The sequence below is a fragment of the Lepus europaeus genome, chromosome X (genome assembly GCF_033115175.1).
Source record: "Lepus europaeus isolate LE1 chromosome X, mLepTim1.pri, whole genome shotgun sequence".
Classification (NCBI taxonomy): Eukaryota; Metazoa; Chordata; class Mammalia; order Lagomorpha; family Leporidae; genus Lepus; species Lepus europaeus.
This window is the reverse complement of record NC_084850.1, coordinates 98,549,763-98,560,174: the sequence shown is the minus strand read 5'-3', so window position 1 is coordinate 98,560,174 and position 10,412 is coordinate 98,549,763.

Below are 10,412 nucleotides of genomic sequence, written 5' to 3'. Positions count from 1 at the left end.
CAACCGGGAGAGAATCCGGCGCTCCGACCGGGACTAGAACCCGGTGTGCTGGCACCGCAAGGCAGAGGATTATCCTGTAGAGCTGCGGCGCCGGCCTGGAAATTCTACTATCTTTTGACAACATGAATGACCCTAGAGGATATTATGGGCAAAAAGGCAAATATGCATGATTACATTAATGTGATGTATTTAAAGTAGTCAAACTCATAAGTGCAGAAAATAGAAAAGTGTTTACCAGTAGTTAAGGGGAAGAGGAAATGGGGAATTGTTCAGTGAGTATAAATTTTCAGTTACAGAAGATGAATAATGTCTACCAGTGTGCTATACCAACATAGTACTTATAGTTAACAATATAGTATTAGGTATTTTAAAATATGTTGAGACTATATTTCATGTTGAATGTTATCACAAAAGGACACAAGAAAATTTCTGAAAGTGATTGATATGTTCAGTATCTTGATTGTGGTGATTGTAAAAGTTATCTAGATATCCAAACTCTTCACAATTTATACATTAAATATGTATTGTTTTAGTGTATCAATGACATATCGATAGAAATTAAAATACAAAATATAAACAGACCTGTAACTAATAAAGTGATTGAATCAGTAATCAAAAACTTCCAAACATATAAAAAAGAAAGACCAAATGAATTCACTGGTAAAAAAAAAAACACATGCTTGAATTCTATCAAACATATAAACAAGAATTAATGCTAATCTTTAAAAGATACTTTTTGTCTTTTCCATGGTGTCTTGGCTTTCCATGCCTACAATACTCTCATGGGCTCTTCCGCCAGATCCAAATGCCTTAAGGGCTGATTCTGAGGCCAGAGTGTTGTTTAGGACGCCTGCCATGAAAGATCTCTGTGAGTGAGATCCCAGTGGAAAGAACGGGGCCATCAAAGAAGGAGGTACCTTTCTCTGAAGGGAGGAGAGAACTTCCACTTTGACTATGACACTGTCGGAATAAGATTGAAGTCAGCGGGAGAGCAGCAAGATGGCGGAATAGGCAGGGAGCACACTATTAGTCCGGGGGCAGAGACAGTTTAATATAAGTGGAGATACTGCAGGGTCAAGGAAGAGTAGGGGATGAAACAGCAGAGGAAACTCTTCTGGAACTAGTGATTCACAGTGGACCTGTGTGGAGAGCGTGGGAGCCCAAGTTCTGGACACCAGTGGCAGACTCAACACACCAGCGCTGGAACGCGAGGTGAGCCGAACCTCAATAGCCCGAGACACCAGCGGGCAAGTGGAAAGAGGAGGCTAGAGGGCACGAGGCTGGAAACTCCGTGGGGGAAAAATTCACCACGCTAACTAGAAGAGAGAGAGGAAAAAAATAAAAAAAAAGTGACCGATACGGACACAAGTTTTTCTCTCTCTCCGCTCATCTCTCAAAGGCGAGCAAGACAGAGCAGGCGCCATTTTGACATACGTCATAAGCAGGGCGACCTCAGGTCTGCACCAGCCTTGAGCCTAGCAGAAAAACCTGACTCTCGGGGGAGGGGTGAAATAACAGGAGATTAGCATCTAACTTGGCAACCCAGTGGGAGACTGCAGGAGAATTGGAGCCCACACTGAGGACAGCACAGATTCCCTGTATGGTCCTTGGGAAAGAACTTCCAATCTCTGGCTCCTGTGGGTATATCATTTGCCTGCTAACCACCTCCAATTACGTTCAGCTGTGCGGAATTACTTCCCTTTTGAATCAAAAAAAGAAAGAGAGATTTACCACACCTAACCTGGGAGTGTCATCTTTGACACACCCTCAACCCTGAGGAACCAAACACAGCTCTCAGTCCACACTCATCTCAAGCCTCTAAGGCTCCACTGAAAGCAGACAGTCCACTTAATATAGAGCCATAGTGTAACAAGAAAAAACACCACAGTGAAGAAACCAAATATCTCCAACATGCCAAACAACAAACGCAAAAACCAAGCTAACAAGAACAAGGAAGACACTATGAGACCCCCAAATGAAAAAGACACCCCAATGCAAGATTATGAAGATGATGAGATCGAAGCAATGCAAGAAGCGGATCTCAAAAAATTGATAAGAACATTAAGAAGTTCTCAAAAACAAATTCTTGAACTACAGAAATCCTTCATGGACAAGATAGAAAATCTCTCTCGTGAAAATGAAATATTAAGGAGGAATCAAAATGAAATGAAACAACTGGTGGAACAAGAAACTGTGATAGTGACGAGAAATCATAATGAAATGAAGAATTCAATAGATCAAATGACAAACACATTAGAGAGCCTTAAAAACAGAATGGGCGAAGCAGAAGAGAGAATATCAGACTTAGAAGACAGAGCACAGGAATGGAAACAGGTAAACCAAAGAAAAGAAGAAGAAATTAGAAATCTAAAAAATATTGTCAGGAATCTACAGGATACTATTAAAAAAACCAACATTCGGGTTCTAGGAGTTCCTGAAGGCATGGAGAGAGAGAAAGGATTAGAAGGCATTTTCAGTGAGATACTAGCAGAAAATTTCCCAGGTTTGGAGAAGCACAGAGGCATCTTAGTACAGGAAGCTTATAGAACCCCTAATAAACATGACCAAAAGAGATCCTCACCACGACATGTTGTAATCAAACTCACCACAGTGAAACATAAAGAAAAGATCCTAAAATGTGCAAGAGAGAAACGTCAGATTACTCTTAGAGGATCTCCAATTAGACTCACAGCAGACTTCTCATCAGAAACCCTACAAGCTAGAAGGGAATGGCGAGACATAGCCCAGGTACTAAGAGAGAAAAACTGCCAGCCCAGAATACTATATCCTGCAAAGCTCTCATTTGTGAATGAAGGTGAAATTAAGACTTTTCATAGCAAACAGAAACTGAAAGAATTTGTTGCCACTCATCCTGCCCTGCAAAAGATGCTTAAAAAATGTGTTACACACAGAAACACAGAAACATGGTCACCAGTATGAAAGAAGGTAAAGGAAGGAAACCTCACAGCAAAAGATCACAGGAAGCTCAATTTCTCTTTGACATAGAATTAAACTCTGATGCTCTGTTAAATCAATGTGTTAAAGTAATCTATTATGTTCTCTTGATGTCTGTTAAATTCTAATTGTTCAAAAACAGCTGAATTTTTATTAAGAGCTATGGGTTATTTAAATATGTGCTTATTTTCAAAGATTTGAATAATCACGTGTAACAATGATCAAATTTTGTCTATGTTATGTCATGATTTTAAGGAATCTTATTTCAACCAGATAATTTGGATTTTGAGCCTCCTTGGCATTCTTGACAGGCATTCAAAAAATCAAAGTTTCAAACAATCTGGTCTCTAACATTTCCAGTAAATCCTGGACTTTGGTTTTTCCACTTTGGGCCCAACTGAAAAAATCGAAGGACCTATGTCTCTCATCTTATAGAGACACCAACTAATCAGGCTATTTGGATTATATTAGAAGGACTGTCAAGATGTGATGTGGTACCAGACTTTAAGTTTCTATAATGGAAAATGCTACTAATACAAATGTTTGAGAATTAAAAAGTCTAATGATCTTGTGTTACTAGACATGATAGTTATCTTAATGAGAAAGCACCAGAGGCCTAAAGGGTTAAATACTTGTAAATTCCTACAGGTGCTTTCAAAAATACTGTGAAGTAAGCAAATGCCTCTTGTTGGTTGATGAGTTTATAATTTTAAACATGGCGAATTAAAGTCTTTTGTCATCCATAGTTATATATGATGTGCTGCTCATAAAACTAAAGCGTTGTTGGTTCTGTGTGTAGCTGTCTTCCTATAGGTTCCTATGGACTTTTTCCAGCCACTTTTATTGTATTCAGTACTTTGGGATGGCTCTGTAAACAGATGAAGCCAATAATGTATTAACAGTACCAACTGAGAGATAGTATGGTTAACTGAGGTTACTAAAAACAAAAAGCAATTTAAATCAATTGGCAATCTACAAAAAGAGTTAAAGATTTTAAAAGCTATTATTAAAATTGCTACATTGGTCTATTATGCTATGTTACATGTGTGTACATATTGTATGTCCACATGGGAAATTTTTATTAAGAGTTTTATTTTAAATGGCTTATAGATAAGATTGTCCATAAATTTAAGCTGCTAAAATTAATCAAAGATACATTTTAATTTGTGTGACCTGAATCTGTGTATCATATGTTTTAAACGTGTTGGTAGAAAGAAACTAAAAACATTTTATATGGTTGTGCTTAAGTTTACTGGCTAAACAAACTACACCATGTTAGATATTTAAGAGGTGTTTTCAAATACATGATTCTTAAAATTTATAGAAGGCATTGGACCTTCTGGTAAATGTTTTTCTTAAGTTGTTATCTAATGGTTGAAACGGTTTGCTAAGTATTCATGTAATATTGCTATTGTCAGCAAGCGATCTAAGACTTGCTCCCTCATTTCTCTATTCTAAGCCCAACTTGTTCTTTCATTTCTCTATTCTCTTCAAGGTAGGAAACTAATTCTATTATGAAGGAATCTGTAGGACGCACAATTTAATCTTTAGACCTTATAAAAGAGATGGCTAACATTTTTCTGTCATAGCATAGCCAAAATAAGAACTTAAATAATAATCTCATAGCTAGATTCACTTGTCCATCAGCGAAGTATACAGTAAGTAGAAAAAACCTCCCTTTCAGACCAAAGGGAAAGAAAGTTTTAAAGTGAGAATATAATTTTCCTCATGGGCATTGTCTACCTTAGAAAAACTACTACAGAACATGCCTGTGACTATAGACTTGTAGTTCAGGCCACTGAAGATTAGAGATGGGACTTGGGCACTCCCCTGACTTGCATCCTCTGGTCTGCTTTAACACAAACTAGGAGGAAATAAAGCTTGGCATCAGAAGCAATGGGTGGCAGGCCTATTAATGGCTGACCTGTACAGTGATCTGCCCTTAAGGAGACCCAACAGGCCAGTCCACTGCAGTGGCTTTCAATGTGGTAAGCCTGGGCTTCAGCAGAAGTCAGCTTGTGAAGAGCCCTGGCAGCTCTGCCAAGAGTTGGATCACTGGAAATGGACCTGCCCTGGAGTCGAAGGATGCCCAGGTCAGAGCCACAGATCTTATTGGCTCTAAGCTGAAAAGCCCTTCACTCAGCCCAACTTCCAAAGTGACCACTGCAGCTGAGGGGATGGTCAAGTAGGGTCAGCAACATTGCAGGCAGAACTGTAAATTTCTTGTTAGAGATGCCCCCTGCCTTTACCTGGCCAGCTCTCCTCCCAGGCCAGCCAAGTAATGAAAGTCAACAGAGTGCCTTCCCCTAGGAGGTTCACACCTCTCTTAGGATATACCCCATGTGAAGAGATAGATAGGTCTGGGCCTCTGAATTTACAAGGCCTAAAGCCCACCAGATTATTATCAAGCCCCTTCTATCAGGTTCTATTTGCCTCTCAATCAGAAAAATTACTTGTAGCTTAGACAGCACCTTTCTTAGCTCCTCTAATAATGACTCTGTGCTTTGTTCTAGGCCCTGTCTAGTGCACTTGGGCCTCATTCCTTTGTAATCATAACCTCTACTCTACCACCAATGGCTCTACTCCCAACCTGTGTGTACTGATGGTCCTCTTCCCCACTTAATGCTGTATAATTTTTCAAACCTGGTAAATTCCACTCTTAGGATCATTGGTTACTATCCTCACTCTGTCTTTTATGACCTTGTCTAAATATGATCAGAGTCGGCAAACTTGGAAGGCTTCCATAGCCTTGGCAACTCATGACGACAGCCTAGGATGGTTATTGGCGCCATAAACTAGAGTGTCAATTTGTTGGGTCAACAACAGGAGCCACTGTGCACTTGCTCCTCATGTGGGATCTCTATCCTTAATGTGCTGTACATTTTGATTTAATGCTATAACTAGTACTCAAACAGTATGTTTCACTTTGTGTTTCTATGTGGGTGCAAACTGTTGCAATCTTTATACTAAATTGATCTTCTGTATATAAAGAGAATTGAAAATGAATCTTGATGCAAATGGAAGGGGAGAGGGAGTGGGAGAGGGGAGGGTTGCGGGTGGGAGGGAAGTTATGGGAGGGGGAAGCCATTGTAATCCATAAGCTGTACACTGGAAATTTATATTCATTAAATAAAAGTTAAAAAAATAAAAAAAAAAGATTGAAGTCAGCGAACTCTAAAGGCTTCCATAGCCCTGGCAACTCATGACTAGAGCCTAGGGTGATTACTGACGCCATGAACAGGAGCGTCAAATTGTTAAGTCAGCAACAGGAGTCACTGTGTACTTACATCCCATGTGGGATCTGTCCTTAATGTGTTATCTAATGTGCAGTGATGCTATAACTAGTACTGAAACAGTATTTTTACACTTTGTGTTTCTGCGTGGGTACAAACTGATGTGATCTTTACTAATTATATACTGAATCGATCTTCTGTATATAAAGATAATTGGAAATGAAAAAAAAAAAACAACCCTGGTGTTAAATTGGAAATGGCATAGAAAATTAATTAATTTTTAAAAAAAATATTATGTAGGATCTCTGTCTTTAATGTGCTGTACACTCTTATTTAATGCTATAACTAGTACTCCAACAGTATTTTTTTTCACTTTGTGTTGCTATATGGTGGCGAACTGTTGAAATCGTTACCTAATATATACTAAACTGATCTTCTGTATATAAAGAGAATTGAAAATGAATCATGATGTGAATGGAAGGGGAGAGGGAGCGGGAAAGGGGAGGGTTGCGGGCGGGAGGGAAGTTTTGGGAGGGGGAAGCCATTGTAACCCATAAGCTGTACTTTGGAAATTTATATTCATTAAATAAAAGTTTAATTAAAAAAATACTTTTAAAAAATGAAATGAGGTAATACGTCCTAACTCACTCCACCAGGCTAGTGTTACCATGATTACGAAGTCAAACAAAGAGACCATAAGAAAGAAAAATTATAGCTCAATATTCATGATGAATATTAATGTAAAAATCTTGAGCAGAATACTTGTAAGCTAACTGAACAGCATGTCAAAGGGATTATACATCATGATCAAGTGTGATTTATTCCTGGAATTCAAGAATGGTTCAACATATGAGAATCAATCAATATAGAAATCATATTAACTAAATGAAGGTGAAAACTCCATATGGTAGTTTCAACTGATGCAGAAAAGCATTTCACAAAATTCTGTACTTTTCCATAAAAATGAGCGAACTAGGCACAGAAGAAAACTATTTTAAAATAACAAAAGTCACATATGAAAAACCCACACCTAATATCATACTCAATGGTGAAAACTGAGAGTTTTTTCTCTAAGGTCAGGAACAAGAAAGATTCCCACTTTGCTACTTCTATTTTGAAAATATTGGGTGTTCTTGGCAGAGCAATTAAGCAAGATAAAGCAAAACAAGTCCTCCAAATTGTAAAGGAAGAATTAAAATGAGTGCTATTCACAAATGACATGATCTGATATATAGGAATATCTAGTGCACACACAACACACACAATTAGCACTTAACAAATGAATTCAGCAAAATTGCAAAATACAAAATTAATATGCAAAAACAGGCTGTATTTCTATATACAAACAATTAACAATGTGAGAATGAAACTAGGAAAAACAATTCCATTTATAATAGTATCAAGTAAAAAATACTTAGGTATAAATTTAAACACAAAAGAGAAAGATTTATATACTGAAACTTGTGCACCATTACAGAAAGAAATTACAGAATATACAAATAGAAAGAATCCTGTGTTATTGTATTCAAAGACTTCATATTGTTAAGATGCCCACACTACCCAAAGTGATCTATGTATTTGATATGATTTCTATAAAAATACTTGGGATGTTTGTTGCAGAAATTGAAAATTCCATCCTAAAATCCATATGGATGCCAAGAGAACCCTCACCAAAGCCAAAAATAATCTTGGAAAGGAAGAAAAATTGGAAGAATAATACTACCTGATTTCAAAATTTACTATAAAGCTACTGTCATAGACTGATGGAATAAAATAGAAACCTCCAAAGTAAATTCTCATAAATATGGCCAAATTATTTTATTCATATGTGCCAAGACTATTAAATGTGGAAATGACAGTTTTTAAACAAATGACATTGGAAAACTATATATATGTATATATATGTATATATATATATATATATATAGACTTAAGATGGATCAAAGAACTAAATATAAGATCTGTAGCTATGAAATATATAGGAAAATCTTCAAACATTGGATTTGGCAATTTTTTTTAAGGGAAAGGGTTTATTGGGGGAAACCCGACAGACTGTAGGGAAGGGGCAAAGAGGGGAAAAGAGGGAGAAGGAGAATGTAAGAGAGATCCAGAGAAAGAAAGAGACACACAGAGAGAAAGAGATCAGGAGAGAAAGAAAGAGCCACGTGTTCAGGAACAGGTCCTTTTAAAACTTGGCTGGAGGGGGGCGGGCAGGGAAGTAGGAGCAGGGAATCCCATTAGGATGGGGTGGGGCTGACACCAGTGGTTGGGCCATGTGGCCACCTGGCTTCCAGCAGTGGCAGCGGAGGCTAGATTGGCAATGATTTCTTAGACATAACATCAAAAACACATGTATCAAAAGAGCAAATATGTAAGTTGAATATCATCAAAATTAAAAACCCTTTTACATCTAAAGACACCATCAGTAGAGTGAACAACCGACCCACAGAATGGGTGGGGAACCAGTTGCAATTAATATTTGATATGAGATTAATATCCAGAATATATCAATGAAGTCCTAGAATGCAACAATAAAAATACAAACAATCAAATTCAAGGTTGGGCAAAGAACTTGAATAGAATTTTTCTAAAGAAGATTTACAAATATACAATAAATGAATTAAAAAGATGCTCAACATCACTAATCATAAGTAAATGCAAGTCAAGATATCAATAAGGTATCATTATGTATCCTTTGAAATAGCTATTGTATTTTTAAAAACACACACATACACACAAAACACACACACAAAAAAATTGAAAACCCCAATGAGATATCACCTTAACACCTGTTAAAATGTCTATCATAAAAAAGATGAAAGATAACACGTGTTGGTGAGGAAGTGAAGGAAAGGAAATTCTTTCACACTGTTAGTAGGAATGCACATTAATACAACCATTGGGGAAAAGTATGGTGGTTCCTCAAAATTTAAAAATATAACTACAATATGATCCAGAAGTTCCAGTACTGATTATATATCCAAAGAAAATGAAATTATCTAATGAGATAGCTGTTAGGAAACTGGCACAGTTTTATCTATGGTGCGATCTACACCCTGATTTACATCCCAAGCTCTAGCCCCCACCGCCATTGCTGGAAGCCAGGTGGCCACATGGCCCAACCACTGCTGTCAAGCTCCACCCCCATCCTAATGGGATTTATTGCTCCTGCTTCCCTGCCTGCCCTTGGGCAAAGTTTTTTTTTCTATCAAACTTTTATTTAATGAATATAAATTTCCAAAGTACAGCTTGTGGGTTACAATGGCTTCCCCCTCCCAAAACTTCCCTCCCACCCACAACCCTCCCCTTTCCCGCTCCCTCTCCCCTTCCATTCACATCATGATTCATTTTCAATTCTCTTTATATACAGAAGATCAGTTTAATATATATTAGGTAACGATTTCAACAGTTTGCCGCCATATAGCAACACAAAGTGAAAAAAAATACTGTTGGAGTACTAGTTATAGCATTAAATAAGAGTGTACAGCACATTAAAGACAGAGATCCTACATAATATTTTTTTAAAAAAAATTAATTTTCTATGCCATTTCCAATTTAACACCAGGGTTTTTTTTCATTTCCAATTATCTTTATATACAGAAGATCGATTCAGTATATAATTAGTAAAGATCTCATCAGTTTGTACCCACGCAGAAACACAAAGTGTAAAAATACTGTTTCAGTACTAGTTATAGCATCACTGCACATTAGACAACAAATTAAAGACAGATCCCACATGGGATGTAAGTACAGAGTGACTTCTGTTGCTGACTTACCAATTTGACACTCCTGTTCATGGCATCAGTAATCTCCCTAGTCATGAGTTGCCAGGGCTATGGAAGCCTTTAGAGTTCGCTGACTTTGATCTTATTCCGATAGGGTCATAGTCAAAGTGGAAGTTCTCTCCTCCCTTCAGAGAAAGGTACCTCCTTCTTTGATGGCCCTGTTCTTTCCACTGGGATCTCACTCACAGAGATCTTTCATTTAGGTCTTCTTCTTTTTTTCTTTTCCATGGTATCTTGGCTTTCCATGCCTACAATACTCTCATGGGCTCTTCAGCCAGATCCAAATGCCTTAAGGGCTGATTCTGAGGCCAGAGTGTTGTTTAGGACGTCTGCCATTCTATGAGTCTGCTGTGTATCCCACTTCCCATGTTGGATCTTTCTCTCCCTTTTTGATTCTATCAGTTAGTATTAGCAGACACTTGTCTTGTTTGTGTGATCC